This window comes from Drosophila santomea, chromosome 3L (assembly GCF_016746245.2).
Source record: "Drosophila santomea strain STO CAGO 1482 chromosome 3L, Prin_Dsan_1.1, whole genome shotgun sequence".
Lineage (NCBI taxonomy): Eukaryota > Metazoa > Arthropoda > Insecta > Diptera > Drosophilidae > Drosophila > Drosophila santomea.
This window is the reverse complement of record NC_053018.2, coordinates 24,898,950-24,919,669: the sequence shown is the minus strand read 5'-3', so window position 1 is coordinate 24,919,669 and position 20,720 is coordinate 24,898,950. Positions and strand designations below refer to the sequence as shown.

The 20,720-nt window shown below is 43.3% G+C and overlaps 1 pseudogene; it reads left to right on the top strand.

The window, feature by feature from the left end:
• The first annotated feature begins 8,105 nt into the window (after positions 1-8,105).
• On the top strand, positions 8,106-9,939 carry LOC122756451 (annotated as a pseudogene).
• The last annotated feature ends 10,781 nt before the right edge of the window (positions 9,940-20,720 follow it).

The following is a 20,720-nucleotide window of genomic DNA, read 5'->3' as shown; positions in this document are numbered from 1 at the left end:
CATTATGCACCCATAAGCGTGTGGCTTCGACCCACGACACTGCTGACTGCGCTAGCCGGGCTGTTATGTAAAGATAGATGTTATCGGTTGTGATTTTTTTTTTTTCTTTAAGAATGCTTCTGCTACTTTTCAAATACAAATCGTACTAGCAACTCGTTGTTCTAGGTTCTTATGTGATCGGTAATTCTGATTGAGCTTAAGGTATGACGAGTTTCCCGGTTTATCGTCCTTATCTGACTTCTGGCAAAAACGACAAGTGGACTCATGGAATCGAGACGTGCATGGATTCTTGTTTCCGGGGTGTTGGCGGTAGCAATCCACTCCGTATCCACACGTATTGAAAATCATATCGTGCAAAGAGTTTCTGCACCCAGGCGCTATTCTGTTGGACTCGCGGCAAATTTTAAGTTACATTTATCTAGCCGAACACCCTTATGTGGTGGCGCATGAAACGTTAGACCACGATCTAACTCGGGGTGAAGTATGTGTCTGGTCTCTGCTGCTTCGCATCTGCTGTGGAGTGGCCGTTCGTCTGGGCTCCCTTAACCGATGCATTTGGATGGGGTTTCTAGGTAGTCCAGGTGGTGGGGCCATTCTTGGATGTTCGGTAAAGGTTTGGGTGGCTTGAGCGATCAGTTCGAATTCCGCATCTCTACTTTGTCTCACTAAATCCATTAGTTCTCTTTCCCGCCTATCGGCAGTCTCCGAACGGTCTTCTGAACTTGCCTCCTACCGTGGAAGCATGCTGGAGCGTCCCCTAGTGGTAAATCCATTCCTCCGGCTGCTTCATCCATTGTGCTTTCAATCTGTTCGGACAAGTGCACTACCTCTTCCGGCTGGTTTTCCAAGTTTTGAAGACTCTCTTGATTAGGTGCCCCCCTATTTTTCCCCCTTCATTTACGTATTTGGATTGCTCAATTTAAGACTATTTTTTTGTTCTGCTTGGTATGCAGCTAAATATATGACACGATCTACCGTGAACGTTTCTGACTACAACTGTTAAAATTAGATAGGTAAGCTAGGGTGCTGTTACGCCATTAATAAGTCTCTCCTAAGTCAAAAACTCGTCCGGTATTTAAGCCCAAAAAAAAAAACAAATAACTACCCGGAGATGTTGGTCATTGCCCTGACATGGTTACACCCGTCCAACAGGCCTCCGTCTTCCACTGCTTAGGGAACTTTTACTAGGTTTCTTACGCGAACTGGCCCGTCTTTTCCTGGGGAGCTTTTACAATGGTTCCATATGTGAACTGGCCCACCTTCTCCTGGAGAGCTTTTACGATGGTTCCATATGTGAAGTGGTCCACCTAAGACAGTATATATCCGAAAACCCCCTCGCGCCAGCCGTCGGAAAATGAGGCTGTTTGACCGATATTTGCGGACTCCAAACCTGCTGCTATTTGACCGATACGTTCGGAGTCCACAATAGTTTTCCTATTTCCCTGGACACGTGCCTTACAAATGACCTGGCTACTTGGCCTTGTACGCCGGTAGCGTGAACCAAAGAAACTAAGATCGTCCCCCGCCCAAAATTAGTCATGGAAAGACGGAAATAGTCGAGCCCCTCAAACAACCTGGCTCCTTAGCCTAGTACGTGGGCAGCGTCGATTTTATGTTTTCCGGTCAGTTCCCCCACCCAACCTTCTCGAACAACCTGGCTACTTGGCCCAATACGTTGGAAGCGTGAGCCACCCTCAAAATATATTTAGTTAGCTGTTTGATATTATAACAAAGGACTTACGATTTTGAAGGGATGATAAACAAAAGTGATCTCAAAGTCCTGCCTCTATTTTGAACCATTTACGCGCGTTCTCGGTTGCAGAAGTTGGGGACTTTAAGTTAGACTAAATGGTAAAAGAATTATAAAGCGATCGCGATATGGATATTCTATCCATAGTCGAATTAATTAGGACGTTAAAAGATAGAATTTATGCCTATTTTTCGTTGAAACTAATGATACTATTTCTTAACAAATATGACAAATCCTTTCGTTGGGCGCCAATTCTGTTGCGTCGGTGTATTCGTGCCTGTGTCTTGGGGAACTACTCAGGCTGAGGTAGGTGCATTCGATATTCAGGCACCATGATGCCGACGTAAGTTAGTCGATTTTGGGTCGTGGGATCTTGGTAAGCCCTCATCTCTCCAACATAACGAGAATAAATATTAGTAGTGCCTGAAAAAGTTCGTATCGTTCGTCAGTCAGCAGTCCTCACTGCCCCACAAACTGTAGCTTGATCGTAAACGATCGGGCAATGTTTCGGCCACGTTCCCTCCCCTTCATGCGTCCGCATGCCTGATGGATCGTCGCGGGCCGCGCAATACGATCCCCTTTTGTCAAGGTTCTCCGTCAAACGTTATGTCATCCGTTTTGACCCACTCCACTTCTCGCGTCAGCACCCCTTCTGGAAATGTTTACCTTCTCATTTTGTTGTAGTTACAATAATAGCATAATTTCATTAAGTAATAGATTGTTGGCTAGTGCCATGTGTAATGTGTAATACAAAAAAGAATTAAAAGGCTAGCATACGAAAATTATTATAATTTGGATATGATTGTTTTTAGCGAGGAGTATCGAATTCATCACCAAGCAAAGGTGCGCACGTAAAAAAAAATTGTTGGCCATTCACGGCTACAAACGTCGCTCTGAGGGCTCTTGTTTTTGGGTAACAAAAAAAAACAAGGCTGATACTCGCCGCTGAAAAGTAATTTTTATTTAAGACAATATCGAACACAAAAAAATATTAAACTTCTATTAATAAAATACATTGCCTGGAAGAGGCTGACAATAGAATAATTTTCTTTAAACCTGACACAAACATACTTATATTTACTAATGGTGTAAAAATAAAATGCGCACGAGAATACATGTATATATATTGTAGCAGAGTATAACACGTCCTTTCAGTTGGAGATCACTAGCAAGACTGATTCCCTTTATTTTGTTCCTTCGATCCTCTCGTTCGTTCGATCGTTTTACACACATATATATCACAGGGTTGCTTAGGGCTGCTAGTGTGCTAGAGTGTTTATCTATACAAAACAGAAATGCTTTGGGCTACTATAAAAAAGTGTGTATATATATAAAACATATATGCTTAGGGCTAATACAATTTGGCCATTCTGACCAACAAGGATCTCCTGATCCTGGCTTAATTAATGTTAAAGTCTTTTCTTTTGCTTTTACTTCTAGTATTATACACTTTGACTATTCTATTATAATATTTCTATTATAATTTTTCTTTCTTTTATGTCTATACTTGAATTTTCATTTGAGTTATTTACTAAGTCGTCTCCGACTATTTTATTCGCCTCGTTAAACATATCATTTACATTTCCTTCGATAACATCTTCATTTAAATATTCATTTGTTTCTTCAGTTTCACTTTCGCTTTCATTTGTTTCTTCACATTCTTCATTTTCATTTCTATCCTCAATTGTAATATCCTATATATCATTATTTTTGCTTTTCGACCAACCAAACCAAGGTTTCATATTAGCTGCTGCCCAAACTCCACAGTAGGGGATTCTAGATTGCTGAAATCCGTCGACATCTCTAACTACGTAAGGATCGTTTCCTAAATATTTAACTACTTTAAAGGGTCCATTAAACTTTGGGACAAGTTTTTTTGAAGCTCCAGTGTGACAATCGAAATTTTTTACTACAACATAGTCTCCTTGTTTATATAGACTCGCTTTCAGTCGTTTGCTATTCTGGTTTGACTCATTATAATTTTGTAATTGAATTTCCCTTTTCCTGATACTTTCAATAGTTCTTCCTTCGTCCTACGGCAGTCAACCAAACTACCTCTTTGGCCGACTCCAAATAGCATTACACTTGGATGTTCACTAATCATTCTATGAACTGTATTATTTATCGCAAACTCAATTTCTCCTAGTTTTTAAAACCCCAACTCGGCTCTGAACTTAGTAATTTTGCAAGCATTGAGCCTATACTACGATTTATCCGCTCTACCTGTCCATTCGCCTCGGACGAACCTGTCGCTATTAGTGTATGAGCTACGTTACGAGTCTTAAGAAAGTTTAGAAATTCTGAGGAAGTAAAACAGAAACCTCGATCTGACATTATACATTTGGGGGTGCTATATGATCTGCAATAATTTTCCAGCGCTGCTATCGCTTCAGTTGGCTTTGTGGTTTTTGTAGAATATAATCTTACGAACTTTGTACAGCTATCAACAATTACTGAAATATGCCTCGATTTCTTCTCTTTTGTATTAACTGGTCCTAAATGATCAATATGTATCTGTTCAAAAGGTTTTGTTGGCTTTGGAATATTGTGTAAGTAGTCTTCATGCTTGCCTTTCGCCGTAAATGCAATGCATTCTAAGCAATTTTTAATATGTTGTCCTATTTTTTGTTTTAAATTAGGAAACCAATAGGTCTTTAGAATCACCTCAAGAACTTTGTCGACACCAACGTGTCCCAGGCCATTGTGGTACTTGAAAAGTACATGCGTTTCCATAAAAATTGCGCATCTCATACAGTTTGTGTTAGTTCTTTTCTAATAGTTTTTTTAGGTTTACTATAATCTCATCCTTATTTTGACATATGACCAAATTTTCTTCGAACGAATTTGAATCTACTACCATAATGTTTGTACATCTGCTGAGGGCATCCACGTGTTGCATGCGAATACCTGATCTATGTTCCAGTTTATAATCATAGTTCGCTAGCTCTAGAGTCCACCGCGCAATTCTAGGGTTTATTTCTTTTTTGCAATCCGTAACAATTTTTAAACTTTACCGTGCAGATATACCCTAAATCGTTTGAGTGAATAAATTATCGCTAACTTTTCCAACTCGAAACTGTGATACCTCGACTTAGCATCCGTCGTACGCTTGGAGAAATAAAATACAGGGTGAAATTGCCCATACCTTTTCTTTTGCAATTAAAATTGATCCGAAACCAATCGAACTCGCGTCGCAATGTAATTCGGTTTCATCTGTTGGGTTATACAAATCAAGTATTGGGGAGTCTATTAACTTTTTCTTTAGAACTTCAAATGTCTTTAACTCTAATTCCCCAAACAGAAAATTTGTCGTCTTCCTCGTGACATCGTATAAGGGTTTTGCCACGATGGAAAAGTATTTAATAAACCTGCGAAAATAGGAGCAAAATCCTAGAAAACTTTGTACCTCACTCGTTTTTGTAGGAATTGGAAAATTCTTTACAGCGGATATACCCTTTCCATCAGCTTTGATCCCAAATCCATTAATCGTATACCCTAGATACTTTACTGCCTTTTGAAAAAACTCACACTTATTAAGCCTCAATTCTAAATTATTCCGGATCAATCTATCAAACACCTCATTAAAAATTTCCAAGTGACTCTTCACATCTTTTGTTGCTATCATTATGTCATCTAAGTAAACTAATTCTTTGCAAATCGTTCTTTTCAGCATAGGAAAGGTGTCTTGGACTACATCTAAACGGTCTAACGTCACTAATCGCAATTTTCTTTTCGCACTTTGTTTCTAGTATCGTTGGTCGAACAGCTTTGACATAACATTTCTGAAACAAATTCTCAAAACGAATTTTATCATTAAAATTCAGATTTACCCCTACTGTTGCACTTTTATTATCAGGTTCATATTCAATCATACAAATTTTCGCTATAAAATCATCTTCATCATCTAACCTATCCATACCATTCGATTTAGTCATATATTGCTGTCCCGGGCTACTGTCCCGGATCGAACATTGTAATCGATAGTTAGTATTTTTATTTATCTTTGTATTGTGAACTAGTCCGAAAATGTTAGGATTATTAGCCAAAATGTGTGCGGGCACACTGATTGTCGCCATCGTAAGTTTCCATTAAGCCGGGAAAACTTAGCATTTATCATTATCGCGCGAAAGCTTGGAGGACACACTGCGGTGAGCTAGGAATAAGTTAACTCCAACTGTAATAACCCTTAATCCTAACAGAATAATACGAGCCTACATTCACGGAATAAGTCTGCCCCTTTCTTTCGGGATCCATGGTGGAGTAGCCGTGCCCGGTTCAACGCAGGCGCTGGCACCCCTACACCGGATCACCAGCCAGCGCGTAGTGGATCGGGAACCTGGCCGCGGGCCACGACAGCGGCCATTGGCACCCCGACCAATGCCAGCTTCCCAGATTGGAAGTACTGCCGGCGCAGCTGCACCAGAGGAGAACCAGTCCCTCACGTTGGATCTCATGGCGAGAATCGCAGCGTGAAGGAAGGAGCTGGAGAGATCGAGAGTCACCAATTGCGCGCTAAGCGCAGTTGGCGCCAATAGTGGAGCGTCGGGGCAGCCGCCATCTTGGAGCGGACCGCCACTACCCACTAATGGAGAGGCATCACATAACGGGGTCGGGTCGATTCACTATAACGGTACCGGTGCAAGCAGCGCGACCTGCACGCTGCCTTCATCTTGGAGTAGACCGCCATTGCTAACGACTAGCAACAATTTTGTGGCGCCACTGTGTGCAACAAGTACTGGGCAGTCAGCCTATGGATTCCTGCAATCGGGCTTGAGAGTCCACAACGTGTCAACAGCATCGCCACTTGTCGGATCCTACGCCTCTCTGACGCCGAATGGATTGCATGGAGCAAGGAAGCTTCCGGACTTGCCTGCATTTGGAGGGCAGTCTGAGGAGTGGCCGATCTTCAGTTGTGTGTTCGTGGAGACGACCCGAGCGTACAACTGCACGGACCTGGAGAACAACCAGAGGTTGTTGAAGGCTCTGAAGGATGAAGCTCGTGAGACAGTGAAGGCTCAAACGCAGCCAGCTCAACAGCGTGCGAGAGGTGCAGCCGATTTCGGAGCACTTCCTGGCGAAGATTATTCTCTTCGCGACCCAAGTGAGTAACCAGGCAGCCTTATTGCAATCAGCGAAGGCGGAGCAGCACCTCGGGAACCCAACTCTCATGGCCAAGCTTCCCACAAGCAAACGAATGTAGTGGGCCAGGCATGCCGCAACGATCGTGCCCTTTCCCGCTGTAGTCCACTTCAGCGCGTGGCTACAGGAGTACGCAACGTGGTGTGCACGGTTTTGGACGTCGAGGGAAAGGAACCGAGACGTCGAGCTCTGCATGCGAGCGTCGACCACTACGAAGACGAACAGGATGATCTCCATGGAGGTTGTCTCATCTGCCGAGGACAACATGGAATCACGAATTTCCAAGAATTCGTTGGAGCTTCGCCGCCTGGAAGGTGGAGCATTGTGAAGAGGCACCGACTCTGCTTCACATGCTTACGAAGCGGGCGCTACACCAGATCCTGCCATATGCAATCTGAGTGCAGATTAACGGATGCCGAAGGATGCATCATCGTCTGCTACATGGCGCGGACGAAGAGCGAAGGCGGCAGCAGCGAGGTGGTTTTAGACGCCATGGAGGGAACCAGCAGCGAGCAGTTCCCAGACGCAGCCCGGCCAGGATGCCTTCGCGACAAGATGGTCACAGGGACAGCCTGGAGAGAAGTGCTTTGCGTGAAGCGCACTGCCCACCCAAAGGAACCTAAACTGCGTTGACCTTGAAGGAGGACGCCTACTTTTCCGCACTCTGCCCGTTACGCTATACGGAGCCGGTCGTAGGGTGGATACATATGCGCTCCTGGACGAAGAATCCTCGGTCACGATGATCGATGACGAGCTGCGAAGGGATCTTGGAGTACAAGGAGAGCGTCGGCAGCTTAACATCCAAAGGTTTTGAGGTAAGGCAGCCAGAGAGCCTACCAACGTGGTGAGCCTGCAGATAAGTGGAGTCGGAAAGACCACTCGCTACGCATTAAAAAACGTTTATGCCGTTTCAAGCCTAAGTCTGCCGATGCAGACATTAAGTAGAAAAGATGTCCACTGCGTGTAGAGAGATGCGCATCTGCCGATGAAGCCTTACAGCAACGCGGTGCCGAAGTTGCTCATAGGTCTGGATCATGGACATCTCGGATTGCCACTTAGAACGAGGTGGTTCTCTAGAGAGGAACCACAGGTCGCAGCCAGCGACGATGTTCGGGCCCAAAGGATCCTCAAAGACAGCACGGTGAAAGTGGGGCGTCGCTACTAGACAGGATTGCTCTGGAAGGACGACCACGTTGTACTGCCACAGAGCTATGAGATGGCGTACAAGAGGCTGGTCAACGTTAAGAGGAAATTGAAGCGCATCAAGCCGTTAGCGCAAGAATATGACCGGATCATCAAGGATTACATACTTAAAGGATATGCGAGGAAGATGCATCCGGATGAGGTCGCGGTAAGGAGCGATCGACTTTGGTATTACCCACACTTTGGTGTCGAAAACCCTAACAAGCCCGGCAAGGTGCGTCTTGTGTTCGATGCTGCAGCCAAAGTTGGAGGCACATCGTTGAATTCGGCGCTGGACAAAGGGCCTCAGCACTATAAGCCTTTGCCAGCTGTGCTTTTCCACTCCAGAGAGGGAGCAGTCAGAGTCTGCGGTGACATTAAGGAGATGTTCCACCAAGTTCTGATCCGACCCGAGGATAGATGTTCCCAACGATTCCTCTGGAGAGATGGCGACGACGAGAGAGATCCAGACGTCTACGAGATGGACGTAATGACGTTTGGAGCAGCCTGCTTGCCGAGCGCTGCGCATTACGTGAAGACTATGAATGCCCTGAAGTATCGGGATTCGGATCCGAGAGCGGTCAAGGCCATCACCGACTACCATTATGTCGATGACTATGTGGACAGTTTCGCTACAGAGAGCGAGGCTATCAGCGTATCTACCCGAGTGAAGGATGCTGGATTCGAATTATGCCAGTTTTCATCCAGCTCACCCACCGTGGAGACGGCTTTAGGACCTGGTCGAGTCAAGAGCGTCGGATGGGGTGAGGCTGAAGAGAAGATCCTCGGAATGCGTTGGCAAGTAGCAACAGATGACTTCAGATTCAACGTGGAGTATCATCGAGTGCCAAGCAGCATCCTGAGTGGAGATCGAGTCCCTACGAAGAGGGAATATTTGAGCCTGGTGATGTCAACGTTTGATCCCCTGGGATTCCTGTGCTGCCTCATGGTTACAGCGAAGCTGCTGCTGCGAGAGATTTGGAGGCAGAAGATCCAGTGGGACGAACCACTCCGGAGGAGTTAAGCAAAGCCTTTGCGATTTGGCGCAAAGAGATGGACGCCGTGGGACAGTTCCGATGTCCGCGCAATTATTTTGGGCGTGGAGCAGTCCGGGCCGTAGAGTTGCACGTCTTCGTGGATGCTAGTCAGGCAGCATTCGCGGCGGTGGCCTATTGGAGCTTCGTGAGTGCGAAGACGAAGTGTGCCCCAATAAGAACGATGACGATCCCACGGCTGGAGCTGCAGGCAGCAGTTCTTGGAACCAGGCTGATGAACACTGTCAGGAGCACAGTGTGGTCATCACGGACCTGGTTTTATGGACGGACTCTAAGACGGTGCTGAGATGGATCGGCAGCACCCACCGCCGGAATAAGCAGTTTGTTGGCAACCGAGTGGCGGAGATTTTGGAGTCGTCGAAGGTTTCCCAATGGAGATGGGTGTCTACAGCCGACAATGCGGCTGATGATGCGACGCGGTCGCATAAAGGAGTCGACCCTAGCCAGGAATCAAGGTGGCTAAGAGGACCTGCATTTTTGAGGCAGCCAGCAGCCAGCTGGCCGGGGCCTGAGGAAGGAACTGAGCGTGTTCCAGATGCCCCTGATGAAGAAGAGATGCCCAGTGAGTTTGCATTAGTTGCGGCAGACGATTTTGTTATTCCGTTTCAGAGATTCTCGAGCTTCAGTCGCCTGGTGAGACCTACAGCCTGGGTCCTACGGTTTGCGCGCTGGTGCCGCAAACAGCGAAACGAGCTCGAGGAATACGGCCTTACTGCAGCAGAATGTAAGGCCGCGGAGAACCTGTTGGTCAGACAGGCACAATTGGAGTCGTTCCCCAACGAGATGAGGTCGGCGGAAACTGGACGTCGCTAGATCGAGCGACATTCGAGGGTTGGTGCCCTACCTAGACGAGGACGGGATTCTGCGAGCTTACGGCAGAATTGATGCCGCACTGTGCATGCCGTACAGTGCGAGGAGGCCCGTATTACTGCCACACAGGCACAGTCTGTCAGAGCTAATTGTGAGAGACTTCCACGCCAGGATGAAGCATCAAAATATGGATGCTACGATTGCGGAGATCCGGACAAAGTTCTGGGTCACAAAGATGAGGCGTGTGATGCGGAGAGTCATCTCATCGTGCAACGAGTGCAAGTTGCAGCGAGCGCGGCCGATGCCGCCGATAATGGGACCCCATCCGGAAGACAGACTGGATGCGGGTGGATGGCCATTCAAATACACAGGACTGGACTACTTTGGGCCACTGCTGGTGACTGTGTCCCGTCACAAGGAGAAGCGTTGGTTCGCCTTGTTTACGTGCTTGACGACAAGGGCGATTCATCTGGAGTTGGCGCATGACCTGTCGACGAATTCCTGCATAATTGCGATCAGGAACTTCGTCTGCCGTAGAGGGCCAGACGGCAAGAACTTCGTGGGAGCTGACAGGGAAGCCAGACGCTTTGGTGACGTGTTCGAGATGGAGGAGATTCAAAGTGAGTTGTCAAGCAGAAGCATACAATGGATCTTCAATTGCCCAGTAAACCCGTCTGAGGGCGGAGTTTGGGAGCGCATGGTGCAGTGCGTCAAGAGAGTACTGCGTCATACCCCGAAGGAATTTGCGCCGAGGGACCATGTATTGGAGAGTTTCCTGATTGAGGCGGAGAATATTGTAAACTCGCGTCCGCTCACCCACTTGCCTGTGGATGCGGACCAGGAGGCGCCGTTGACGCCAAACGATCTACTCAAGGGAGTAGCCAATCTGCCGGATACGCCTGGATTGGATGCGGAGCTGCCCAAGGAGGGTTCTACGAGGAAGCAGTGGAGGATTGCTCGCCTGCTACGAGACCGTTTCTGGAGGAGGTGGGTCATGGAGTACCTGCCTACGCTTGTGCGCCGCGAGAAGTGGTGCCGCCGAACGGAGCCCATCCACCAGGGTGATATGGTCTTCGTCTGCGATCCTGCCTTCGCCTACATCCACGGAATACGTCTGCCCCTTTCGCTTGGGATCCATGGTGGAGTAGCCGTTTATAGGCAACTCAGTTCGCGCGACGATATCTACTTTCATTTGTATTTTCATTCATTAGAATAACACCATCTTCGTTCCACACAATGCTTGCGCCACTTGCATTTAAAAAATTCCTACCTAACACAACTTTCCCATACATTAAATCATCCTGAACAACTAGCATTTCAAGTTTTATTCTTTTATTTTTCATCGTAATGAACACAAACGTTTTTCCAATAACAATTAATTTGCTGGAGTTTAAACCAAAATACGCGGCTGGGAGCGCTGGCTTCAAGTTAACGCTAGCCGGAACGCAATTCTTTTTCATAAAACTAATTGCGCTGCCTGAGTCTAGGAGGCATTCTAAAAAAAAAGATTCATTAACGCTACCCTCTATTTCGAAACTTAAATATCTTACATAATCCTCGTTGCGGGTCACAGGCTGCGAGGCGAGATAACCCATCTTTCCGCACTCAAAACAGGCTCCGACTTCTCTTTTGGGCGACAATCTGAGGCAATATGCCCCAAACAATTGCAATTATAGCAGCAAAAAACTGAATTCTCAGTTTTCCCAGAATCTTTAGGAGCTCGCCAAGATTTTGGAGCTACTAAATTAGTATGCTGTAAAGCCGACAGCATCTCGTCTTTCGTCTTGAAACACATCATATTGGCGCTTGTGCGTATTTGACGATCTGGTATTCCATAAATTATTTAGTCGATTAGCTCGCCTTCTGACATTCCTAATTCATTTGACATTGTTACTTTCGAGTTGAAATAGGAAGTAAACGATTCATTTGCTCGCCATTTGCGCTCTTCAAGCTTCTTGCGCAATGTAATGGCACTTTCTTTTGGGAGAAAGGCCTTCTCATCGATGTCAACAAATTCAAACTCAGGCTTTGAGTAAATCCAGGTTTGTGCATCACCTTTCCCTTTGCTAAATATGAGAGACCGTAACTTATTTTCCGTTAATCCATAAGTTGAACTCAGTACGTTTATATGTGCGCGCCAAACACTAACACTTGTTTGGCCGTCGAAGTGTGGGAGCATTTCTTAAATGCTCTGAAAAGGAATTTCATCACCTTTCGAAACATTGCTCGCTCGCTCGCTCTCTCAGACGCTCTTAACATACTATTCTCCCTTCGCAGTAGCTCTCTTTCGAAGTTCATCAACTCCAACTCTCTGGTCAGTAATTTTAGTTTCTCCCTTTGAACTCCGTTCTCAAACGCCCATTTTTGTGGCATATCCTTTAAATCATAAAGCTGCTTCTTTGTATTTGCATGTTCTTCTTTGCTTTCTTTCTCTAGATTTTTCTGCTTGTCCACCATCGCTATCTTTAATCCTGTTTGTTCTTGTTCATCATTTGACTCGTCGTTTGCGTCGCTCCTTCTTCTTCGTCTGCTGTAATCTCGTTTGACTCTCCTTTTTCATCGCCATCTATCATTTCATTCAAATCTTCGTTTTCGCTGTCGTTTGCCATGTCATATGATTCTTTTTCTGATTCACCGTCATTTGACATCTCATTTGATTCTTGTTCTGCTTCTCCGTCATTTGCCATCTCGTTTGATTCTTTCGCTCCTTCGCCGTATTTTGCCATCTCTTTTGATTTATTCGCGTCTTCCCCGATCGTTTCGTTTAATTCTTCTTCTTCTTCTGGAACATTATGTGCAATCTCCGTTTCGTTCGAAACTGTCGAAACGTTAACTGCCGCCTTTTATCGTATCGTAGTATCGTATCTTTTAATAAACTTGGACACTTTCTGCGGAAATGCACTTCACTCAATCGTGCTGCCAACGTACTCTTACTTCCATGAGTGGCTAAGTTTAAGACCGAACACCAATTGCGTAATTGGTTGCTCGTGAAATCATCTTCGTTTACTGGTTCCATTATAAATTTTTCCACAATTAAAAGTCTGCAGGAATGGCTTTTGGCACCAAGTTTCGCGCCCACTTCTAATATTGTAGCAGAGTAAAATACGTCCTTTTAGTTGGAGATCACTCGCAAGACTTATTCCCTTTATTTTGTTCCTTCGTTCCTCTCGTTCGTTCGATCGTTTTACACATATCACAAGGTTGCTTAGGGCTGCTAGTGTGCTAGAGTGTGTATCTATACAAAACAGAAATGCTTAGCGCTACTATAGAGTTATACATACATATACCTTCGTGCACCAATTAATTGTAACCAAACAATAATAAGATATACACAAACACAAAAACAAAAATACACTAAGTGGAGTATGCATATATATAAATGTATGAATGAGTTGGTTTTCTTTTCTTTTGTGCCACGCTTCGGCTGCTCTCAGGTTACTTGGAGTGAGCACTTTTTAGGAAAGTCTACGCTGTTGCTTGTTTTCGCTTGTTTTCGCCGGCTCACTTGTTCTTTATTTAATGGTTTTGCAGTTAGTATTTTCAATTAAGTACTTTGTGGGAAACTGTATGCAATCCTGTCCAGGGTATGGTGATGGTCCCTCCTCCGCTGTACGAATCTCTTGTACATTTTCACTAGTTTTAATAGAAACAGGAAGATTAGTAAAGCAGCGATGAATTCCAGGGTATTCTATTTCCTGCTTGTGGTCGACAACCTCCACGGTGTTGATCACACTTGCTGTGTTGTCGGAACTGGTGTTGATTTTCTTTACTTTCTGCAATCTATTGCGGCCGCTGACCGCAATCTTACGATCTTACGATCTCACGAAAAGGGTGTACGCAAGCTTTGGATAAATTCTGCCCATGTCTCCAGAATCTATTGTTGGCTATGAACCACATTAGGGCCCTGCCCTTCAGCAGTTCCGGCTTCGCTCGTGGGATTTGGTTGATATCCAGACCGTATGTCATTGCTGACCACTTCACCTTCTCCAGGAACTCCAACGGCTTGTCGTGTCCATCGTACCGGAAGGTCCACTCCCGCACCTGCTTCGCCACCTTCGCGTAATCTTGAGGGAGCGTTGTCCCGACGATCGCGGCTGGACTCCCGTTTCTCCCTCCTCTCGCGGCTGGCTTACCGCGTTCATTCCCGAGCTCGCGCAGTTAAACCTACCCCTCCAGCTTGATCCCTAGGGCGCTCGCTATTGCAGGAAAGTTATCATTATTTAGGCTGTATAGCCACGATTTCACCGTCTTTCTTTCTTTTGGCCAGGACAATCACTGTTGGGCGCCAGATCGAACTGATTTCTTAGTTTCTACTCGCTACGAATTGCAACGGCTAGCTTAGAGAGTTTGTTTGTTCGTCCCACCAAATTTATGATTTTTGTGATTGCCCGACCAAAGAGAAGACAGAGTTTCTGATTAGAATAGCCTTTATTTAGTAGCAATTCGATAATAGGGATTCCTGCGATCATCGCACCTTCTTCGCACCTTCTTCGCTGGTCCCGTGTCGCTCCCGAAAGCGTACCCGTGGCGGCTCGACTGGGGTTTAGAATGTTATGGGGGCAGGGTGTATCGTCCGTGAGATAAGCTAGCGCTCCTCCCTGAACCACCTTTGCCGACCAAAGATCGCTTGTCCTTCGCTTGTATGGGTCCTCCTTGGATGCCCGCTTCGACCATCACTTGACGTTCACTCGTTCCGGGTACCGTTCCGCGTCACTATTTCGCTTTCGACCTCCGCGAACTTTCACTGACTGACTGTCCTGAGCTGCTTCTGCGCCGCCCTTCCTATAGCCCGCGGGTATCCCACTATTTCCCGGGTACAAGGTCTAACTCAAGTCCCGTTGGTTCACGGTGTGTCCTCTTTGTGCTTGTCCAAAGTCCACACCGTTATTGTTCGAGCTCTGTGCCCTTGGCCGGTTCGATTCCAAGGTCCAGCGCAGTATCGTTAGTTCACGGTCTCTCCGCTTTGCCGGGGCCCAAGGTCAATTACTTACAGTTTGACTTGACCGCCCTTAACTCCTCAGAGCCCACCAATACTCCAATCAAGGATATTTTGTTGTAGGAGGTTTTACAAACCACCAAACATTTTAAACTCCATTATTAAATTCTCTAAAGTTAAGACAACTGCATCACATCACTTACGTATACGAAGGAAACATCTTCATAAATGACAGGCCGGGACTTGTGAGTGTGGACAACGGTACAGTCGTTCAATCAATATGAACAGTGAAGAAGAAGAAACACGGACTAAGTGCACGTCATGTGTATATAACGATGATTTTGTACTCGTTTAGCGGTGTCTTTATGATTTTATATATAGCGATGATTTCCTAGGATATGCCAATGTTAAAATCATCGCTTGCTTTCACAGAAATCGAACGGTGATTAAGCGGTAGACATTTTTATTGATCTATGACATACCGATTAAAAGTCGGTGAATGGAAACTTAAACCGATCTTTTGAAATGCTTCATTCTTTAAAATCCTCATAATAAAAAATTCTCAAAGGCAAAAACCATTGAACGATAGACAGCTAAAGTAATAAGCAATCGCTCTCTAGCTCTCTAGATTTTTAAGGTATGCTAAACCATAAGTATATTTATAACCGTTACTCGTAGACTGAAAGAGAATACTAGGTTGAAAGGTATTTAACAGGCAGAAGGCAGCGTATCCGACCATATAAAATATATATATTCTTGATAAGGATCAATAGCCGAGGATCAATAGCCGATTTGGCCATATCCATCCATCTGCCTGTCCGTTCGAATGAACGTCGAGATCTCAGGAACTTTTAACTTTTATAAACAACCACAATAAAAAATACAATTCAACGCTCACATTCTGATACGTTGTTCATGACGTTGTACTCAGTTATGAATAATTGAGGGTGGAGTCCCCTGGTGCCTTAGCTTTTTCGACGATGGGGTGGGTCGGATTGCCTTTCATAACTTTTCACACATACTTTAATTTTTAGGATTCCTACGGAAACTATAATTAACTATAATTGTAAATCCCTTACTAAGGGGGACAAAAGAAGAATTCTGAAAACAAAACGAATCTCGCAAAATAAAACAGAAAAATTTTACAGACTGCAGCAAGACTAAACTGTAGCAAGGTCTTTGGTGGAATTTGAACATCGCTTTCTCTAACCAACCCGACCACAATCTTCTTCGACGATTCCCTAAAGAGACTTCCAATCTTATTTACAAAAGAGGCAGGATGGCCTAACAAATAAGATTTTGTAAGAGTATTCATTTATTCTACTTCCTTGTGCGCCTACTCAAAACAAAATAACAAAAGTAAGAAAATCTCCTCCGTTTACTTAAACTACTATTAAAATTTCAGTTCATTAAATTTTCTAAGGCCTAAGAGAATTGACACTGTTAATTAATTTTGTAAGGTTATCTTAATGATTATGGTTAGTGGTTGGGTTTTCTAACAAACAAACTATGCATAAGGTTAGGCAAATTTTAAATAATAATGGTAGGCCAAATGAGGTCACTTTATGCAAAAATAAAAAAATGTTCTTTCGTAACGGGCTCTCTAGTATATCAATTTCAGTTACCTGCAATGTTTAGTATATAGTCGGGATTTGCAGAGGCCCGGTGGCCAGATAAAAACTTGATTCTGCCAAGAGATCGGTGTTTAGTTGGGGCACTAGTGCAAGACGGCGACATACCTGATAAAGAAAAACTCTTGGGAGATTTCCCTCTGAGGAGGTTTTTCAAACAAAGTGGTTGGGGCTCCTAGACGAGGAAACCCCCGCACAATGATTTAGCAAGGAATTTTTTGTTGGTTACAAAAAAGAACGAGACTGTAGCCAATTCCAATGAATATAGGTGTGCTTCTATTGGAAAGTTGGAAGACGCTCTCAGTGTTGGACAACGTTTCCGGACATGTCAACCGATGACTAGACTGAGGTTATCGACCCCAGCCTCAAAGCATTCCAACTTAATGAACTAACCCAACCAAACAGTTAAGTTCTCGGTTGTACCTGGCCAACATTGCGTTTTTCTGTTCTATGCAAATAGAAGAGACGAGCCAGTAAATAATTACAACAGACAAGAAATGTTCACTAAGGACCAGAAAAGGTTAAACAGGGGAATTATTATAAAAAACAGATCATCCACATTTCTTATGCATCTCTAACTTATGATGAAGCCAAGCAGTATTTGATAGATTTTTTTATACATAAATAGCGACGCTGGTTTCAAAACAATAAAGGGCGCTCATAAAAAATTATCAACCCAAGTACCACAAAAGTACTTTATTATAAAATATGAAGTCATATGCAGAATTCAAGGAGTTAATCCTTCAGTCCAATGCAAAGCTATTGCATCCAGGGATCCAAAAAACTAAAAAATTTTTACCGATAACTACTTTTTTCAAATAACCAATTACTAATTCAGAACATTATAAACGAATTCCAAATTTTGTAATCTAGCAAAGTCAGAGCATAGAAATACCAAAGTTCTGTTTAAACTTTTCCCGAGTATAGAATTCTGTATAGATAAATTCGTAATAGATATTAATTTGGGCGAAGGCAAACACTACTTGAGCTGCATAGACATTTATTAAAAATTCGCTTTATTAGAGCAGATAAGAACTAAGGACTGTCTAAACGAAGAATCCTGAGATACACCTGAGCAAAATAGAAACTATACTTTATACTTATACTCACAAAACAAGACATGACACCACGGGACAAACTCCCGCTCACATATTTTTATATGCAGGACAGCCCACATTAAATATGCAAGACGCAAAAAGATATAAGATAGAAAAACTCAATAAAGACAAGGAAGATAACGATATCGACACGAGATATCGTAAAGGGACCCTTCAGAAAGGAAAATTAGAGAATTCTTACAAATTAAATAATAACAGCGTACAGCAGGTTTTACCAGATCATTACGATATAACCAATAGAGGCATAGCTACAAAATATCATAAGACTCAGTTTTGGGCGGTTTGTGGGTGTTAGAGTGGGCGTGGCAACATGCATTGACAAACTTGCGCTGCTTCTATGTCTCTGGAGCCTGTATGCTTAATCTTAACTTTCTAGCTTTTGTAGCTCCTGAGATCTCGACGTTCATGCGGACAGACAGACGGACGGACAAACGGACATGGCCAGATCGACTCGGCCTGATCAAGAATATATATACTTTATATGATCGGAAACGCTTCCTTCTGCCTGTTACATACTTTTCAACGAATCTAGTATACCCTTTTACTCTACGAGTAACGGGTATAATTAGTAATGCCTGAAAAAGTTCGTACCGTTTGTTAGTCAGCAGTCCTCACTGCCCCACACCCTTTAGCATGATCGTAAAACCATCGGGAAATGTTTCGGCCACGTTCCCTCCCCTTCATGCGTTCGCATGCCTGATGGATCGTCGCGGGCCGCGCAATACGATCCCCTTTTGTCAAGGTTGTCCGTCAAACGTTATGTCATCGTTTTTGACCCACTCCACTTCTCGCGTCACCTCCCCTTCTGGAAATGTTTACCTACTCATTTTGTTGTAGTTAAAATAATAGCATAATTTTATTGAGTAATAAAGGTAGAGTAATGGCTAGTGCCATGTGTAATGTGTAATACAAAAAAGAATTAAAAGGCTAGCATACGAAAATTATGATAATTTGGCTTTGATTGTCTTTAGCGAGGAGTATCGAGTTATCGACCCCAGCCTAAAAGCATACTCACTTAATGAAATAACCACACCATAGAGTTTACTTCTCGGTTGTACCTGGCCAACATTACGCTTGCAATTTTTTCTACCTACAAACTCTTCTCGCTTATCATGCCGACCATTACGCGATTATATTTCTTCGTTAGATGCTACATCAGCGGGAATTAGCTTCGAATGTCCTTATCGTAATAAGTTCAACCCCTTTTCCTTGTAAACTCTCAAGCTGATAATAACAATTTCCAAGTTTCTTTTTAATTCGAGATTTTACGAATTAGGGGCCTAAGTTGGAGTTAAAATTCTGGGCAAATTTGCTTTGGGCAAAACTTCGTCGGAATACTTCCTGTCCCTCCATAAAGGAAATGGGTTTTACAGTAGGTTGTATTGCCGCACATTGCAATCATAGGCACGACGAATATTGGCCACAATGTCTTTTCAAATGATGTGCAAAAGAAAATTTTTAAATATCGATCATCTTATTCTTCTTAAGAAATTCCAACTTTTACTCTAGAAATTTTACATTTACCGTACTATTTATATTTTTAAACCTAAATTTAATTATTTATTTATTACCTCTTGGTTGTCGCCGAGAAGCTCGTTGGGCCCAATGAACTGATACATGGCTGTAAATTGAGGGTTAATAAAGTGTGGATATGTGTGTATGTGTCTAGGTGTATGTATGTATGAAATAAAAAGATATTATTTCAGTAGAACTAATTAAGTAAGGGTATTTGTCACCATTTCTAGAGTAGAGTTAGAATAATATTTATATATCTAGATGTAATCAATCGTAATTTATAAGATAATCTTCACTTTTAATATTTCTCTTCCATTATTGTTCGACTATTTTTTCTTCAATTCTTGTTTAATGATTCTTCTTCAATTGCGTTCAATCGTCATTATGAATTAGTTCTTTCAATTTTCTTCATTCATTATTTTGCTTCAATTTCAGTTTCTTTTCCATATTCTTGTCCGCTTAAGCTAATTTCCATATTTAATATAATTAAATAATCGCAATACTCATATGTAAAAAAAAAAAAAAAAATTGTTTTACTGAATGATTACAATATTTTTAGTTGAGAAGAACACCGACCGATTATAATTAGGTCTCAAACTGAACTCTGATAATTACTCTGATTTTATTCACGTTCAAGCCTCGGTTTCGAGCTTTTCTAATATGGACTTTAGACTTAAGGGTTCTGATCAAATGAAGAGAGAAAGCTTTGGAGTTGCTGACTTTAATAGTCTTTGCATTTCTCTTGGATTCAAGTGCATTCGCTCTTGGATACAAGTGCTCTTAGATTCTTATAATTTTGTTTATTGAAATCTAATACTTCTGTTTTTCGGAATTGCGAGTCCGAGCTTTGAACGTGGGAACGCAACGATGATGCGAGGGCTTAAGCATAGATTGTTTAAATTAGACAACGGTTGTTTAGTCTACCAGTGGGTGACTTATCAGGTATCTGTTGGGTACATCCACGGTTGTGTAGGGTGTGTGGGTGTGTTTGGGTGTACATGTTGTATGTGTATTAGTGTGTAGGCATGTGCTTAAGTCTTAGGGACAAGGATATGTCACTATATATATTTTACTTTACATTTCTAAGGCATGTCTAGAATTAAGTTAAAACTAATATTTAGCAAAAATATTCGGAAGCAACATTACTAGTTCGTTTCGTTTCAATATTTTATCTCTCTTTCTTGGCTCCTTGGTTGGAGTGCATGAGGCACCCTATATCAGCGATATTCGTACTCACGGCGATTTTCTCTACTTTTCTGTCATCTTCCGTACTTTATCTGATTCTTCCACGTGTTCTGGCTTCCTTTTCCTTGTCTCTTTCGTCTCTAATACGCAGATCAAGTCCTCGCGCCATTTACGATCGCATAGAAAACAAATCTTGGCAGCTTGCGGTCTCTGTCGACAGCATCTATGCATAAATATGTGTATGCATATGTGTGTAGCGAATGCACTAATACCAGCGCACCCGCGCCAATATGTATGTAGGGAATTTACTTGGTTCATAAGATTTAATATTAATTATAAGTCTCTCTGTGTATTCGCCATGGAAATAAATGAGGATAAAAAGGAATAAAAAGAGAGAGA